Source organism: Rousettus aegyptiacus, unplaced genomic scaffold (assembly GCF_014176215.1).
Source record: "Rousettus aegyptiacus isolate mRouAeg1 unplaced genomic scaffold, mRouAeg1.p scaffold_m13_p_4, whole genome shotgun sequence".
Lineage (NCBI taxonomy): Eukaryota > Metazoa > Chordata > Mammalia > Chiroptera > Pteropodidae > Rousettus > Rousettus aegyptiacus.
Window position 1 is genome coordinate 38,789,322 of NW_023416307.1, and position 18,329 is coordinate 38,807,650.

At 34.3% G+C, this 18,329-nt stretch overlaps 1 long non-coding RNA gene and 1 pseudogene across 1 annotated transcript in view; one reads left to right on the plus strand and one right to left on the minus strand.

Annotated features, from left to right (window-relative positions):
- Nucleotides 1-18,329, plus strand: part of LOC107507035 — a 239,226-nt gene that overhangs the window by 197,483 nt on the left and 23,414 nt on the right. The window lies entirely within an intron of this gene.
- Nucleotides 6,981-7,099, minus strand: LOC118602152 (annotated as a pseudogene).

Consider the following 18,329-nt stretch of genomic DNA (forward strand, 5'->3'; position numbering starts at 1 on the left):
TACTCAACATATACATCATACAAATATTAACTTTAAAATCTCTAGTCACAGGGATGTTGGATGTATATGTAAATCCCCACTTACCCTATCTCTAGAGTCTATTTTCTCCAGGCACAAATTCTCTTCTTGGGCTGTGTGTTTTTATGTCCATTTCATAGATAGTTCTTGGTACACTGGCACTCAGTTAATAATTGAAGAATGAATGAATGAATGCATGAATGAATGAACATTCAAAGGTACAGATAAAAGTGTACTAAATGCATATTGGTATAAAATATTTTGCTAATAAGTTGACTATAGAGAAAATGAATTCCCCTTCTACCACAGGGAAGTTAGGATTCCTTGGCATTTTTGTTTGCCACAAACCAATTATCTTGATTATTCTTTTAAAATAGCTTCATGAGTTCACTTACCTTTTTTGAATATAAATAATACCTGACAAAAAGAGCTGTGGATTTATTTGTGTCTATGAAATATGAAAAAGCAAACTTCATTTTTTTTAACGATTCCAGCTGACTTAATCATTCAATGACAGTATGTTCTATATAATGTATTAATAAATGTTACACTTTCTCTTTAAATAGAGGCAGAAAATTACTACCCCAGATCTCTTGTACTAGACAGTACCTTGTTTTAGGGATTCAATAATTCTGCATCGAATGAGTGGATGAATAGATGATTTCAGAGCACAGATCCTGATCCCAGCAGATCCTAGAGACCCTATCAGTCCCCTTTCCACAAAACTTTTAAGGGGCTAGGGAGCACATTTTAAGTAAAATCTTGCCATTTCACTGGTGTGAAAGCTCTAAAGTTAAATATATCTAGAATCAAATGCCAGCTCTGCCAGTTACAAACTGTGAGATAAGCCACATCAACTGTATGCCTCAATTCCTTTATGTTACAAATGAGAAGAGAGATCTGTTTACCTATAAAGAATTATAGGCACTTAGTAAGTGTTCAACAAATGTTAGCTATTATCGTAGGGTTGTCACTAATCTTAGTCATGTTATTTTTATAAGTGATAAAGCAGAAAGAATTAAAGTCTGCTAATCTCACTTGCACATCTGTCTTTAGGCCCAGCCCGACCCCTAAACCAATGCTGTCCAAAAGAAATGTAACAAGAGCCACATATGTTATTTACAATTTTCTGTAGTGGCATTAAAGAAGTTAAAAAGAAACAAGTAAAATTAATTTTAAAAATATACTTTCTTTAACCATGTATATTTAAAATATTATCATTATTTTTAATTTTTCTACTTTTTTTTCATTAAGTTTATTGAGGTAACCTTGGAAGCTAAACAGGGTAGGGCCTGGTTAGTACTTGGATGGGAGACCGCCTAGGAATACTAGGTGCTGTAGGTGTTAAAAAAAAAAAATTATCATTTTAACATGTAATCAATATAAAAAATTTAATCAGATATCGTAGCCATTCTCTTATGAACAAATTGGAAGTGGAGAGATGCAAAGACTGCTAGTAATCTAGCTTCTTGGAAACCGCAAACTAGGAACAGAGAGTAAAAATGCACAGTAGGAATGTTCTAGTACTTCTCTCTTTCCTTGTATTTCCTCCTTCCCCTTTTTGTGCTCTCCTTTGGCCTTTCCTTTATAAAATTCCTGGTTATAATGCAAGGTCTTCGAAAGCTCTTAGTATCTCAATTAAAGGTTAAATTTTGTTAGAGTGTGATTGGAAAATGGGATTGAGAATGAGGGAGGAAAGGGGCAAGGGCAGAAACAAATGGCTACAAAACATGACTTTTGTTTACGTTATAAGTTTTACTTAGTCTCAGTTGCCTATAAGCCTCACTGTTATACTAGTCATATTCATTGACTGTCACATGAGAGCCATTTCTGTTACATACTCAATTACCCCCATGCCATCCTTTGGAAAACATAAGTGGAGAAAGTATCAGTCTGATTAATGGACACACTCCAAGGATCATTTCTAAGAAACATTGTGTAGTAATGGTAGATCTAGAAAAAACTTTGAGTATACTGATCATCTTTTTAAAAAACTGAAATTAACCCAGAAATTTATGTGACAAATGGACAGATGACTGGCTGGATGGATGGATGGGTGGATGGATGATGAGAAGGAAGGAACTGAGGTGGGGAGGGGAGGTGGAAGGAAGGGAGGAAGGGAGGGTCTCAGAAGAGGCTCTGTGGTTATTATTGCTGTTGACTTTGTTTTAACATTAGAACATATTACATGCCATTCACTACATTTATGGTGGGAAAAGCACAGGTTTTAGAATAAGATAACTATTATCTTATGACTTATGTTCTATGGGAATTCACTTTCCTTTCTGAGCCTCATTATCTCATCTGTCAAGTGGTATTATACGATGCACATTATAGGGATTTTATAAGCATAAAAAATCTTTTCTGTAAAAATCATTTATGTAAATTATGATGCACTATACATACATTAGTTATTATTTTGCATCTGAATACAATATATTTCCTGGGAGAAGGATTGCCTGGATATAACCTATTGTGAACAAGTGTGAGAACTTTTAAAAGACTAATAGCCTTAGGCCTCAAATCTTGGAGAGCTTATTAGCGCTCATTAGTGCCCATGTAGTAAGTCCTCACTGACTCCTTTGAGCATTTTGTACCCTATAATACTCTTTTCATACTGCACTTTGGTTCTTTTTCCCATACACTTCCCTCAAAAGTGCCCACTTTTTCTCTTGCAAGCTCTTCCGTCATGCTTAGCTCTTCCATTTCCTAAAGTAAATAATCTTACTCACTCCCACCCACTGGCATACTTTTAATCGCTGCTAATACTTGAGTATAGTTTTGTGCTTCTACTTACTCTCCAGAACACTACGACAAACCTACTCCAAGTGCTAATTAGGACCAACTTGAGCATATGTCAGCAGCCCTTTAACTGTTCTCTTTGAAATGGTTCCAGTTAGTCCTTTTAAATGAACTTCAGAAAAGAACTCAAATTAATTTGCTTCTCAATGTCCTATGGTTCAGACATTGGATTTTTTTCCCCCCATAGTGACTTCTGGTTAGCAATCAAAGAACTCCTTTTCTACATTATGATTGTAACTCAACTTCCTGGGAGTGGAAATATTCAATCATTTCTTTAAAATCCATAATTATTTTTGTCTTTATATTTTCAACTTCCCCAAAATGCTTTCGCTTTCCATTGAAGCTACCTCCTATTCTATTTAGGTTATCCTTTGAGGGTATATTTTGTGTGAAGAGTCTTAACAGAAAGCCTAAGACAGAAACACTTAGGTGAGGATTAAATTGTTCATACAGTTAGGAACGGCTATGTTATTTGAGAGTCCCAGTGCAAATAAAAATGCAGGGATCTTTGTTTATAAAAAAAAATATCAAGAATTTCAAGACAGCAACAGCAGAACATTAAGACAAATGCAGAGCCACAGGGACCTGTGCAACTGCACAGGTCACACACTCGTGAAGTCCCATATATAAACATTGCACGGTGATACAAATTGACACTCTTTGCTTTGCATCTTTATCATGGACTTCACATTTTAAGAATAATATATGCCTTTGATAATCTCTTTCATAGGTTCCTGTTAGATATGAAACTATTAATCTATTTGGCAACTTTTAGTAACTCAGTTATTTTACTTTTATGTGAATTTTCTGACACCCTTTAGTCAATGCTTACCTTGGCTTTGGGTTATAAGATTAATTGGGATGTTTCAGAGAAGTCGAATTCTCAAATAGTAATAATTTATTGATGGAATTAAACCAGAAATTGCATTTATTGCAGTTTTATTTGTTAACACAAGTACATTTATAGTGTTGAGAACTTTTAGAGTCTAAAACCACTAGAACGGTATAAACATGAAAGAGTGTGCAGTCTGGTAAAACTCTGGAAGAATTTCATGCATGTTTGGGGGCAATCTGTGGTACCTCAGTTGATTGTAAAATATATTTAATGCTAAATTTGATGGCATCATTACAGCGTCTTATGTTCTTGCATGCATATTTTCAGACCTTCTCCTCCTCCACCTGGGCTAGCCACCACTTAGCCCTGCAGGTAGCTGAGTTTCTATGCTTATCTGCTAGGCTAGGGGAGAGCAAGTGATGTTGATTTTGCTGTATGTGGCCAATTATCTTGACCTTTATGATAGATCAAGCCGTGCATGGCAGGGTCAGGAAGCCAAGTCTCCTTCCCATTTGCATCTCCTTCAAGGGAGTGTAGCACATCGCAGTCATGTCAGTCTGTGGTCTTATATTTCACTCCCCAGCAATACACATCTTGAGACACTGTGATTAGCATCCCTAATTCCTAAAAATTGACTTTCCTTGTCATAGCTAGAGAGCTGTCGCCTAAAATACTTTACCTACTGTTCGAAAGGAAATTATTTCTGTGCCCTGGGGATAAGAAAAGTTTTCAACCCACCAGTGCAGGGATTAGTTTTATTTTAAAGAAGTGTTTTAGATAACTTAGCTAGGAATGATCCAAGTTCAGTGACCTCACAAGAGTCTAAAAATGTGCTCCAAGTCTTTATCTGACGACAGTGTTTAAAAACACTTACATTCTGTGTAGATTTGGATATCAAGATCTACCTTTTTTATATGTCAGGGAAATTAAGGCACCTTCTGAATCAACCAAATGCAGAGGGTGATTTCTTTTGGATAAATAGCTTTCTCTTTGAATAGGATTTCTGACTGAACCATCTAGAATTAATCATATGTGTATTGAATAGCCCATGCACTTTTCCTTGTTTTTTTTTTTTAATATCCCTGTCCACTAAGCAAATAAAGGCATTTCTCTTTTTATTAATTGGGGTATTCATAATTGCTTGTATAATTTTAGAAATATACATAATTTTGTGATTCACTCAGAATCATATTAAGGTTATATTTCCATGAGACTAAAAGAGCATCATCTCTTCAAATGATCTCTATTCACCAGCTTCTTGAACCTGCTCAACACTTTTAAACATAATTATTACTTACTTTTATGCTGAGAGCTACCAGTGCCTTTGACTTCACTGCTCTTTTGTTCGTCAATAGTTTGGGGTCTTATTACTAAGAGCTTTCTTCTTCAATCAAACCCCAAATAATGTACCCACAATAAGGGTCTCTTTAGATCCATAGCTTTATCTAGTTTATCGCCCTTCACTAACCAGCACACACCAACCATGTCTATAGAGAAAATTGACTGACTTTTTAGTTAAGTTGACTGACTTAACCAGTCAGATTAATTTATGTGTTCAGACTCAGTGTGAATCAAACAGCTAGTGTGAATAGGTTATTGTTTTTTAATTATTGAATTAACTATTCTGTTCTTTTAACAGAGTTGACTAAACTAACTGGACTTTTCAGTGGTATATTTTCTGTTTCATTTATGAAGATGTGCAATAAAGCCACATGTCCAAAAATATGAGGAAAACACATTTTCATTTTGTTTCATAGTTCTTCACCTGGGCAGGAAAGAGTGGCATGCCATCCCCTCAGTAGAAACAGCATTGAGAAGAGCTGGTATCAGAGAGCTTCCAGCCTCATTCATAATTGTGACTCCCCTTCCCATGTCTCATTTTAGAGATAGAAACTGAGACTTAGAAGAAACAAACCTATATTAATAAGGCAAACAGCTTAATCAAATAGCCATTTTGCTCCTGTGAGTGTCTAAGATATTCTCTGACGCGCCTTATTAATGCTGCTGAGAACAGCTGCAGGGGTATTCGACCTAAGCCAACAGAGTTATTCTGCCAGTTATTGCTCAAATGCCAGGCTACTGTTTTCTTGTTTGTACCTGCAACTCTTCACCATTTCATGTGAAGTAGAGTTCTTAGATGACACAGTTAAAGAGGTCAGGTATCATGATTTTAGCACGTTCAAGTCATCAGTTACTAGTTTTTCTCTAGCAGGGTTTCTCAGCCTCAGGACTATTGACTTTTCAGACTGGATAATTCTTTGTTATGAGGGGCTGGTCTGTGCATTACGAGATGTTTAGCAGCATCCCTGACTGCTACCCATTTGATGACAGTAGTCCACCCTCTCCCAATTGTGGCAACTGAAAATGTTTCCAGACATTGCCAAATGCCATCATGGGGACAAAACTGCCTTCATTAGAGAACCACTGGTATAGAGCTTTCCAATATTAAAAACACTTGGATCTCCTGAACAACTCTGTTAGGGATTTTTTAAAAATCCCTGTTTTACAAACAGGAAACCGAGACTCAGAAAACTACAGTGACTTGCCTAAGGTCTCACAAGTAGTATATGATGGAGATGTAATTCAAACTCAGGTCTCTGAAGCTATATCAGGTGTTCTTTTTATTACACCAATAAAGAAAGATATCATTCTGAATCGAACTACCTCTGCTTCTCTTCTCTGCTTCTTCTGTTATTTAGGTTCCTTGGGCTTTACATTAATGAATTGAACCAAAATAATTCTCAGTGTCCCATGGGGCACTTACTGTTCAGTCTTTTAGTAAGACATTATTTCTCATTTCGTCTTTAGTCCCATTAGCCCCAACATTTGATAGGCTGACAAGAGTAAATCAGGTCACTGTTGAGAGCTATAAAAATTTTCTAAGAAATTATCTTAGATTCTAGTAAGATTAAGGAATATTTTTACTTCAGTAAAGAGATACAGTTCCTCTTCAGCTTAAAATTTCTTGACACTTCAGTCCACATGAACAGTTCACACTCAAATGTTTTGTTTTCTTTGTTTGTCTTGTTCAATTGTTGCTTTTGTTTTTATATCCTACATGTGAGTGAAATCATGTGGTTCCAAACATTTTCTATCTGACTTATTTTGCTTAGCATAATAATCTCAAGATCCATCCATGTTGTCATAAATGGAAGTATTTCATCTGTTCTTATGGCTGAGCAATATTCCATTGAATACATGTTCCATATCTTCTTTATCCAATTATCTATCTAAGGATACTTCAGTTTTTTCCATGTCTTGGCCACCATGAACAGATTGATGTCAAAATATCTGGGCAGCCAAGAAGAGAATTTGTGTATGTGTGAGCCTACAGCACATGGTCTTCCTAGGTGGTCTCCCATTCAAGCACTAACCAGACTTGACCCTGCTTAGCTTCCAAGATCAGACAAGATAGGACATTTTCAGGGTAGCATGGCCATAGACATAAGAAGAGAAAAATTTAAAAAGTATCTTGAGATGCAAATAAAGAAATGTCTTTAAGAAGTAACTTCAAATTGATCTGCATTGGCACATTAAAACATCTTCAGTGACCACTGAATACCAAGGCTAGTATTTAAATATTTATGCTACACCAAATGAAACCTTTGTTACAGTACCAGAAATAAAATGGAGCATCTCTGTGTAATGAGACAAAATAGTTTGGTCAAGTAAATGGGTAGTGTCCTCTAAGGTTTGTTTGTAAGTTCCAAGGGTCATTCATGATAGAACCTATATTTAGGCTTACATTATTAGCCGCAAGTTGACTCTTTAATGACAGAATTGTGATCTACTCAGCAAATATTTCAATAAAGAGAATGAGGGGACTATTCTGATTTCCACTTAAGATATTTCTCTTTTAAAAAGGAAGATGAACAGTATGAACCTGCCATGCTAAGTCATGCTAAGAAAGCTTCTGCTTTTAGATGCTAATGATATTTATAAGGTTTTAAGAGTAACAGTAGTTAATAGTTTCTTAAAAAGTGAATCATGGAATTGCCATATGACCTAGCAATTCCACTCCTAGTACATAACCAAAAGAATTGAAAACATGGATACTTGTATGCAAAAGTTTATAGCAGCATTATTCACAATAGACAGAAAGTAGAAAAAAAATCCAAATATCCATCAACAGATGAATGGATAAACAAAATGTGGCATATGTGGACAAGGGAATATTATTTAGCCATAAAAAAGAATGATGTTCTTTTTTATGGCTAAATAATGATGATGCTACAACATGAATGAATCTTGGAAACATTCTAAGTCAAATAAGCCAGACATAAAATGGCAAATATTATATAATTTCACATATATGAAATATCTAAGATAGGCAAACTCATAAAAATTTAAAGTAAATTAGAGATTATGGAGGATTAGGGGAGGGGAGAATAGGACTTTATTTCTTAGTAGGTACAGAGTTTCCATTTGGGATGAGGAAAGTTTTTGGAAATAGTGGGGATGGTTGCATAATAATCTGAATGTAATTAATGCCAATGAATTATGCATTTTAAAATGGTGAATATGGCAAATTTTATTTTCTATATATTTACCACAAAAAAACTAGGAGAAATATTTTAACTTATGTAATGGATAAAAGGCTAAAATCCCTAAAACACAAACTAATTTGAAAATCATAAAGAAGACCTCAATATCTGAACAAAACATGGACAAAGGAAACAAATAGGCAATTTACAGAAGAAATATGAATGATCAATAAATACATGAAAATATGATAATATGATCATCCTTTCTTATAATAAAATAAATGTAAAGAAAAAAATACATTACTTTGTCTTTCTAGGTAAAAAAAGGAGCTAGCAGGTACCTTGCGAAAGGGCCAATCAAGAGTTAGTCATCTTTTTAAAACAGTGCAAATGTTAATAATAGCCACCAAAATTTTATTAATAGTCCTACCATTTGACCCAGCAATATGACTCCTAACAATTAACATGAGGGTCATCAGATATGGTTAAAAAATATATATGTGCCAGATATTTATTATACAAACTAGATGTCCAACAATAGGAAAGAAGTTATACCAGCCATGAGGCATCCATAAGATAGAATGAATACTGTGCCATCATTAAAAATTTTACGAAGGAGGATATGTGATGGCAAAATATTTAATGGGCAAAGGTTCATAATATGTTAAATGAGTAAAGAAATACACCAAATAGTTAATGATTCTCTTAGAGTATTGAGATAACAAATGATTTTTATTATCTTCTGTATCATATATCCACATTTCCTACAGTGAAAATGTATAACCAACAAAAATGCTATATAAAAATAAATATTAATGAAACAAAGATTAATATGGGGAGAGGTACCTGAGATTGCTGAGGCCGTGTTTATTGGGGACGCAAGAATCAGAGTAGTCCCTATACCCACCATAGGACTTAGTGGTCTCTCTCAGAGCATGCAGATAACAAGAGGCCAGGGAAGCCCAGCTCACATACCAGAGATCACATAAGCCTTAGGTGGACATCTGACTAAGGTTTAAAGAAAATTACACTGCTGATTCTACTAATCAACATTATTAAAAGTCCTGTACCCATTATTGTCCATCAGCCAATCAGATGAAAACATTTGTCCTTATCTCTTTGAAATTTATATACCTTCCCAAGCTGTGCTTAAATCATATACAGATTAACTATATAGGATTCTATATAGTTGCTGTAATTACATTTTGAATGAAAAGTGAATAATACAGAATTTTTCTTCAAAAACCTGGGAACTTATTTAAGTGAAAGCCTTATAAATATGCAAAAGTTAAATTGTATTTAGGTCTACATTTAATGAATACCTTTAAATAAAATGTTGTGGCTTTTACCCAAAAACACCCACCAGGTTTACAATAATCAAAAAAAAAAAAAAAAGTTTGTGCTATTATATGCTATGGCGTTGTAAACTCCTTGAAATCAGGGTGCATTTATTTTCTTATTAATATTATTTATCTAATTATAAAAAGTAATATCTGTTTAAGCAATTTAGAAAATATAGACAAAGATAAGTTAAAAGTAAAAATTATTGACATACCTTCCACCCAGATATATAGCTGTAAATATTGCAGAATATTTTCTTTCAGACATTTTTCTATACACGTTTATTCTGTACTTTAAAGTATCATGAATATAAAATGTATCATGTTATAGCTAATGGTTGGTAACCCGTATTTTTTCACTTAACACATAGAGACAATATTTCTGTCGTTAAATTTTCTTTACAACATGATTTTTAATTAAACAGAGTTTTCTTCATTTGGGCAGATTATACTCTACTCAGCCACTCTCCTCAATTTCAGACACTAAGGTTGTTTCATTTCTTACCATCATGAACAGGATTGTAATAAATGTTTCTGTATTTCTACACATCCATGATAAATTCCTAGGAGTGGAATTACTGTGTTAAAAGTATGATGTTAAAGCTTTTAATCCATGTTGTAAAATTGCTCTCAAGAAAGGTATTATCCATCTGCACTCTCACAGAGGTGTGAGGAGAGCTGATCTCCCAGCACCCTCACCATCACTACCATCATTTAAAAAAATTATGCCAGACTGGAAGATGAAAAATAGTATCTCATTACTGTTTTTATTATGCATTTTGTTGCATACTGAAGATGAACTTCTTTTTAAGACAAACCTTTTTCATATGATAATTGAGTACTTATAATTATTCTTTTAGAAATTTCCTCTTCTTGCTCTTTGTTAATTTTTTCCATATTCCGTTTCTCATTGATTTATAAAAGCTCTTTTTATATTAAGAATATTACATGAAGACCCATTCTACAATATCTAGTAAAGAGATAGGCAAATGGTGACATTTCTTTACAGGAGAACTTTGCACTCCATGTGTGATTAAATCAATCACATGTATTTCTTTGTTTAAAATAATGTGCAAATCGCATTATTTCTCTTTACTATCTTTACTTCAAGCACTGAATGTGATAATTTCAGTGTTTCAAAGGATAAAAATAGCCCAAGACTCAGAAGAAATTTAAAGGAATTAGGGCTACTTAACAACAACAAAAAAAAGTGAGGTTGGTGGAAAGTGACAAAACACTTTTAAAATTCTTTAAGGTAGAATCACTAATCTTCGCTGAGGTCAGGTTGAGGAGAGAACTTAAATTGTAACAAAAATCGTGGTTTAGAAAAAAATGATTTAAGCACTGAATTGGGTTCTTGGTAGTTTTTATGCTCCCTTTCTTAGAATTTTTTAACGAGCAGCTAAAGGAGGGCAGAGACAGGGTCTTTTATTTTTGTGCCAGCAGTTGCTGGATACCCCTGAGCCCAGTGTGGATGAGGGAGGACCCCTCATCCTAGGAGGACCCCTCTCCTAGGCCTTGAGCTCACCAAAGGCCTTCAGTGGGATAACATGTTCAGTCACAGAGATATCCTGACAGGTTGGAGAGAAGGGAACTACAGTGCCCCAGGACCAGGTCATGCCACTGGGAGTGCACTGCAAATTGACAGTCTTATGAATATATTTTTTATGAAGACAGTCATATAGCATTGTATATTATAGCACTGTGTTAGGTGTTAGTACTATAAATATAGCATTTTAAATGCTATATTTTAAATATAAAACAATTTTGGTAACTCTGCTTTAAGCATTTCAACGAATCAGGAGCGTCAAAATATGAAAAGGCCTGGGCTTTGTCCAGCCTCTGACAGGCATTTATCATGGATTAACAAATTGGAAATGCTGAAAATCCCCTTACAGGGTTTGTCAATTTGCAGATTATTTACCTGGATATGTAATTGAGCGATACCGTGACTGGCCTGCTAGTTGTGATTATGGGGGCCTCCCAGGGGATCACATTAATACCAAAATTACTTAGCTTTTTATTAATCAATTATGGGCTGCTTTATTTAGGGGATGCAGGGAGTTAGCAGCAGTGGAAAATCTACTGGGGCTTTAAAATTTCTTATTAAATCTTCTGAAGGTTTTCCCCAAAATGTGATTAATAACAGAGTTCTGTGACATGATAGAAAAGCAAAGTATACCATTTGTAATTCTGAAAGAAAGTTACAGTTAAGTCCAAAAGCAGTAATAATTAGAGTAGTAGCAGGTACCAAGATAAAACAAATTGAATCTTTTGGGCATCATGTGATTATTTTGGAGAAATCATTACCTTCTTCAATCATTTGGATTATACGTGCTAGGAATGCACTGGTGATTAGGGGTTTGATAAATGTATATTCGGACTCTGAGTGTCAACGGGATCACAACTCCAGATAGTAAATATCATCAGTCACTGATGACACCTACATAACAAGTTGTGACTTGGACCTCATTATATATTTATGCTAATAAACGCCTTTATGGAAAGAAACATCATTAATTTCTCTTTGGGATTTTATTTAATTTTCTCTTTTTAATTTTTCTTTTCAATTTTTAAATTTTTTTCAGCCCAAATGGACTGAGATACAGAACATTTGCTTTAAAAAAGGGCTAGTCTTTCCTCTTGGTTAATCTCTCAATGTAACAGAAAAATAGTGCATTGGTCCAGTGGTTAACACAATCTTATTAACAGTATAACTGCATACCTATTAGACCATCCAAGACACATAGAAGGTAAAGCTTAGTACTGAAGAGAAAGGCAGAAGGACTCGTTCATACAGTACACATGCTTTGAGCCTAATATGTATCAGACCTGGTACCAGACCCCTTGAGTATGTTCCCTTACCTCTTACATGGCAATCACCGAAAGTTGCTAAACTCAACTCTCAGCCTTCCCTGGGAAAACACAAGTTCAGGAATGCCTTCGTTGGGTTTGAAATTAATTAAGGTTAAGTGGATGACCAAAAAAGAATGTTCTCATACGAATTTCCAAAACCCTAAACCCTATCAGGAAAACAGTGTTACCTTGTGGAGGATGAAACTACCTTAAAATAAATCATTATTTTTAAAGCATTGCTATTTATAGAACAAATATTATAGTTTTGCAGTAGAAAGGTGATTTGCTCTTTACCTCCTAGAAATATGACCAAAATGGAAAGATGTGGTGATACATTTAGAAAATTAAAACTTTGCGCTTATCAGAAATTTGGAAAAATGAAAACAAGTAGTGGAGTAACTGTGCTCTATTATCTCTTCCACATCTACATTTCCACATTATTGCCAACCTTATACTACCTTTAATTCAGTCTTGAGGCAAGTAAACTCAAGATACTGGCCATATGCTTTCCTTTCAATAAGAACCATAGTGTGAGACAATCCAGTAAAGAGGACTCATGATTGGGTTAAGAATGGCCTCAGTAGTGTCCTGCACTGGACCAGGCAATTCCATATTGAAGGCTCAAAAAGGCTGAGTGAATTAACTAAGAAACTGGTAGAACTGAATGAGTTCAACCCAGGCAGGCCATTAAGAAACAGTGTGAAAATTTGAAGAGTCAACAAGATCAGCAGCCTACCAAAAACCAAAATCAGTTTCTAATATGCTAAAAGCTGAGGCTTTTTCTGTTGAGCATGAACACCCAAGTGAAAGCACTGTCAAGGAGATTCCACTCAAAAGAGTCTCTGCATACATATCGTTACCTCAAGCACTGCCATCACCACCAAATTCATAGGGGCACATTTCATAGGAGTCGTTTGTCCAATGAGCTCATCGGCCTGAAAACAGAAGCCGCTTCTGGAAGTTTCCATTGCTAAGAAGTTTTCTTCTCTTCGTGATGAAAACTGAGGAAGTTGATGCTGCAGAATCTAAATCTGCCTTGTTATATTACTACATGAGAGGCAAAGTAGAAGGTACAAATGAGAGAGAGAGAAGGAAAAGGAGTATTTTTATATTTGCACTTGTTTAATTTGTCAGGAGACTAGTATTAATAGACTATACTTTTAGGAGAAGTAAATTAACTTTACACAATGTTTAAGGAATATTGTATATGTAGGATCAAATGAGGGGAAAGGATAGTTTTGCCAAAGGCAACTGTTATCAAGGTTCTGAAATTAATTGGATGCTTTAATTGAGGTAGATTACTAGCTAATGCTTGCTTGAATACAGTAATTCTCCTATTAAATTATCTTTGAATAATTACCTGAAATTTCTCAGCTGCAGGGACTGATGGCTATTTAATTGCACAGTGTTGTTGCTATATAATTACTTAACAAGGTGTCCTGTAATAATTTAATTCCCTTTTTACTGAAAAAAAAAAGTGGATGATAAAGTAACTACAAATACCTCTTTCATAAAAAATAAATTGCTGTAGATTTTTTCTTTCAGATTATTTAATATTTGAAAGTAAATGAAATTATTTTTAAATTTATTATTTATAATTCAAGTATTGATGATTTTTTAAATAGAGTAGAGCCTCTCTAATACATCATACATCAGAAAACCTTTCAAAGGATTGGAATTGTCTTTTTAATTTTTGCTTATCATGAACATTTTATGTCTCATTATTAAATGCCCAAGAAACCACACCCTTCTCACTTTTATTGCATGTTTTATCTAAGGTTTTCAATTAAGTATATAGTCATTAAGTGAATAATCAAATATTATTTAAATATGAACCTATGTCATATGAGAATGATATGACAGAAAATTAAATGAATTGCCTGAAATTATTTGGCATACTATCTGCAGAGTCAGTATTTTCCACCAAGATGTTAATTTATTAAAATTTAGAATATTTTTACAAACATTATTTGAATAGCAACAACAAATATTATCTTACTCTTATCAGCTTAATCTTATTGACCTTTGTAGTAATCTTAATCTGATACTAAAGGCAAAAGCAAAGGACACAGTATATTTTGACAATTTAGGCCATGTAAAAAGTAGTGAAATCTTAGGAAGACACAGCTGATCGGGATGTTGACTGAAACAGCAAACTAACATTAATACGTTGCTGGTCTTAGCACATTAAATATATTTCCAGGATTTGTCCTAATGATTTAACATTGTATATCTGACCTTAATGCCAGAATCAGATGCTTGTTAAGATGAACAGTAGCAACAATTTGTTGACAAAAACTAGAATTGAAAAAAAATTTTTGGTGAATTAAGAGAATGGGTTGCATTAACAAGATGAGGTTTGACAGATTCAAGGCAATTCCATTAATATATAGAGACCTCACAGGAATGGTCTATTTCCAGTATGGCAGGAACAGTATTGAGTCATGGTAGAAAATCAGCTAGATATGAGGCTTCACATTAGATCTTTTTTCTAAGCGAACCTAATACTGAAATACATTAAAATATATAGAAACCCTAAGCATTGGTTGGTACCAAACTGGTGATACCAAAGTCAGTTTCTCATTTTGTTTTTAAATCACAGTTCATAAATATAAATATATTCCTTACATGGGTTAAAAACCAATAAATCCCTCAATATCTGCAAGTTATTTATCCTAGCCCAGTATGAACAGTTTCATCCTATTTATAATAGAGTCTTTGATCAGGTGAAAATATGGCATGAATACCCTTAGTGATTATAGTACAAGGAATATAAAAAATGCAGATGATCCATATTTTGATGAAATTATCTTGGTACAGGGTAATCCTCCTGAGACAGTGGACCCGTTAGCACCATATAAAATCTAGTAATCTATTTTTCTCTTAAATAATTGTGATATGGCAACAATAACAGTCAGCCTTAGAGATTTCCTGTAGCTACTACAATTTATTTCTCCAAATAGCAATTGTGGATAAATCTCTTTTTTATTTTTCATTTAGGAAATATATCATGTGCTTCACTAAGAAATACAGTACTATTATCTTTTCTTAAAGGTCTTAATTTTGTTTATTTCAAATTAGAGCTCTGGTCCAATCGTATGATTTAATCAGTGGGTGTGTTAGTCTTATAACTGTCACGTTTAACTTTAGAATCAACTATGTTCATTTTTAAAAATAGAAGTGATCCTTGAATAAAATGAATAGTCCGATTTATTAAAAATGAACTACATTTTCTTGTATGGCTTTTCCTCATATGGAAATGTGTATCTCAGAAATAATTATACAGGAAACCTTTCTTCAGCTCACATATCCGCTCACCCCTAAAATAAAATGAAATTTCTTCATGTGGTTCCAAAAGGAAGGAGACATCATCTCTGTTCCCTGTCTCAATAATGCATCTTCTGCCAAAAGACAAATGTCAAATTAAATAGACAAGACAAAATAGAAATGTCTTTACTGGGAGCAAGCAGCTTTGTCCTGCAGGGAGGGTGTGTGTTTACAGTAGTGTCACTCACTGTTCAGTGGCTGAGATCAATTCTTCATTAGGATTCACATTTTCACCATAAATGAGAGACCACAATTAGGTCAAACTTTGATCAATCTTCCTGCCAACAGACCTGGAATCAAATTTTAAGCCTGATCTGAGCTCACGTTCTTCCTTTATTCCAGTACAAAAGCTTGGAACCACAGCATCACTGAAGCATCCTTGATGTCATTTGTGTTTCACTGGTGATGTGAGATATGGCAATTCTTTCATTCTGCAAACTAGATGGGCTCTTTTTTCACTTTCATCTAAAGAGAATTACTTAACCTTTCATGGCCTTGTTCTCTCCTTGGCAGACCTAGGGTTTTAGACAATAATGAGTAGTTCTCAAACTTTATCATGCTGAATAATCAATCACCTGGGAGCTTGATAAAAATGCATTTTTCTAGACTCCACCACCAGATACTCTGGTTCAGTAGGACTGGGGTGGCACTCAAGCATCTGCATTTTAACTAGCTCCCCGGGTGATTCATCATATTTTGATGAGTGCAGTGTTTAGATCTCTGAGAACCCTTCCGAATTCTAACCTCTGCAATCAATTCATGAAATCCTAGAACTCGAGGGCCTCCTAAAGATCAAATGGAATTCTATATAAACTGATTGCACAGTACAGAGGAAATAATATGTCAGGTAACAATGATATTAAACAGCTAACATTTGTTGAGCATTTCCTAAATTTAGGCTAGTCTTATTTTAAGAACTTTAAACTCATTGATTCTCAAACAATATTAGGAGGAAAATAACATTATTATGTCCATTTTACAGATATGGAAACCGAGGCCTAGAAAGGTTAAATCATTTACTCAAGATTGGATAAAACTTGGAGAAAGGTTAGCCACTTGCTAAACTGAAAAGGACATTTTAGGTGAGACAGCAGGAGCAATGACCCGAGTCTATAAAAGTTCATGAATTATTTAACAATAGCAAGTGTCCTGTACCTGGGGCCCAAGTGGCTTTGCTGAGCCTGTGAGGAAGGAGGCAGGAAGGAAGGAGAGAGGATAAGGAGAGAATCTAGACAAAGCTTCTGAAAAGGTAGCACAGAGTCTAACTTATGGAGTACTTACATATTAGGGAATTTGGGCTCTTTTACTTTTCTACTTTACTTTTCACTTTTTTTCTTTTCATTATACATCAAACTATGGCAAAAAGTCAGCTTTATTTATAATGTACAAATCCTTTATAAACCAATAATTTCACTCCTAGAATTATAAAATCATAAACAGAAATGCACTTTAGAAGTTAAGTACAGGGCCATTATTCATCACAGTTATTTATAGTCCTAAAATTTTGGTAACAACATAAATGTTCAACAATAGAGATTCTTGCAATAAATCTTTGCATATGCATATAATGTAACGTCATTAGTCATTAAAATGTTTTAGAAAATATTTCATGACAAGAAAATGTTCATGATACAATGGTACATTTTAAAAGCAAAATTATTGAACACTATAATTCTAATTTTGCGAAACATATGTAAAGGTGTGTAGTTATATATGTGTATTAAAAAAACTGAAACACTGGCAGGGTTCTCATAGCAAGTTAGGATAATGTTTGATTTTTATTTTTTTTGTATTTATCCATGTCTTATAATTTTTCTCTATGAATTAGTGTTACATATTATTTTGTAGAATAAATGTAATAAAATTTATTGCTCGGATAGATTTTTAATGTGAATTGAAGCAAAAAGATTTTCTAATAACTAAAACATTTAATTAGTTAACCCTATTTTTGTGCTTTACAGTTAAGTTTAAGTTTTTAGTTTGCAAGTGCCAATGCTTCAATGTCAACACAAAGGTTTTTTTTGTTTGTTTTTGTTTTTGTTTTCCCGGACACTTGCCTCACGGAAATATAGGAAGATATGTAGCTTAATAGTGTTTCCTCACTACTATGCAAATTTATAGTGATGTATGAAGCCATAATATAACAGTATGTATGCTGTGGGTTTAGGAGTTGCCTGTGGTGGGGGTAGAGATAGTGAGCGAACAAGATTGTTTCATCCTTCTTTTCTGGCTAAGCAGTGTAGAAGCAACTACGGTGGTGACAGCAGGCCATTTGTATAACTTTGAAGACCACCTCTTGCCAAGCAGAATCAACGCTCGCTGAAAGAAAGGTTAAGGATTGTTTAAAAGTATCTTACCTTAAAGTTTTGCTCAAAAGTGACTGGCACCTGAAGTCTAGCTAAACTTTTGAAGCATGTGACAGTGTTTGAATGAAGGAGTAGTGGTCTACTTACAACACAACCTTTCAAGTCAGAGTGCCTGATGATTTTCATTCTGGTGACACCCTCTAGAGCTGCAGCATGGTGTTAGCCACATGTAAGGAAATCATTAAAATGGCAAACCCAGATGGTGCTTGTTATGTGCTCCGCATGTTAACCTGTCACATAATATTCACAGTCACCCCAATAATGTAGGTAACATTATTATACTCATTTTACATGTAAAGAA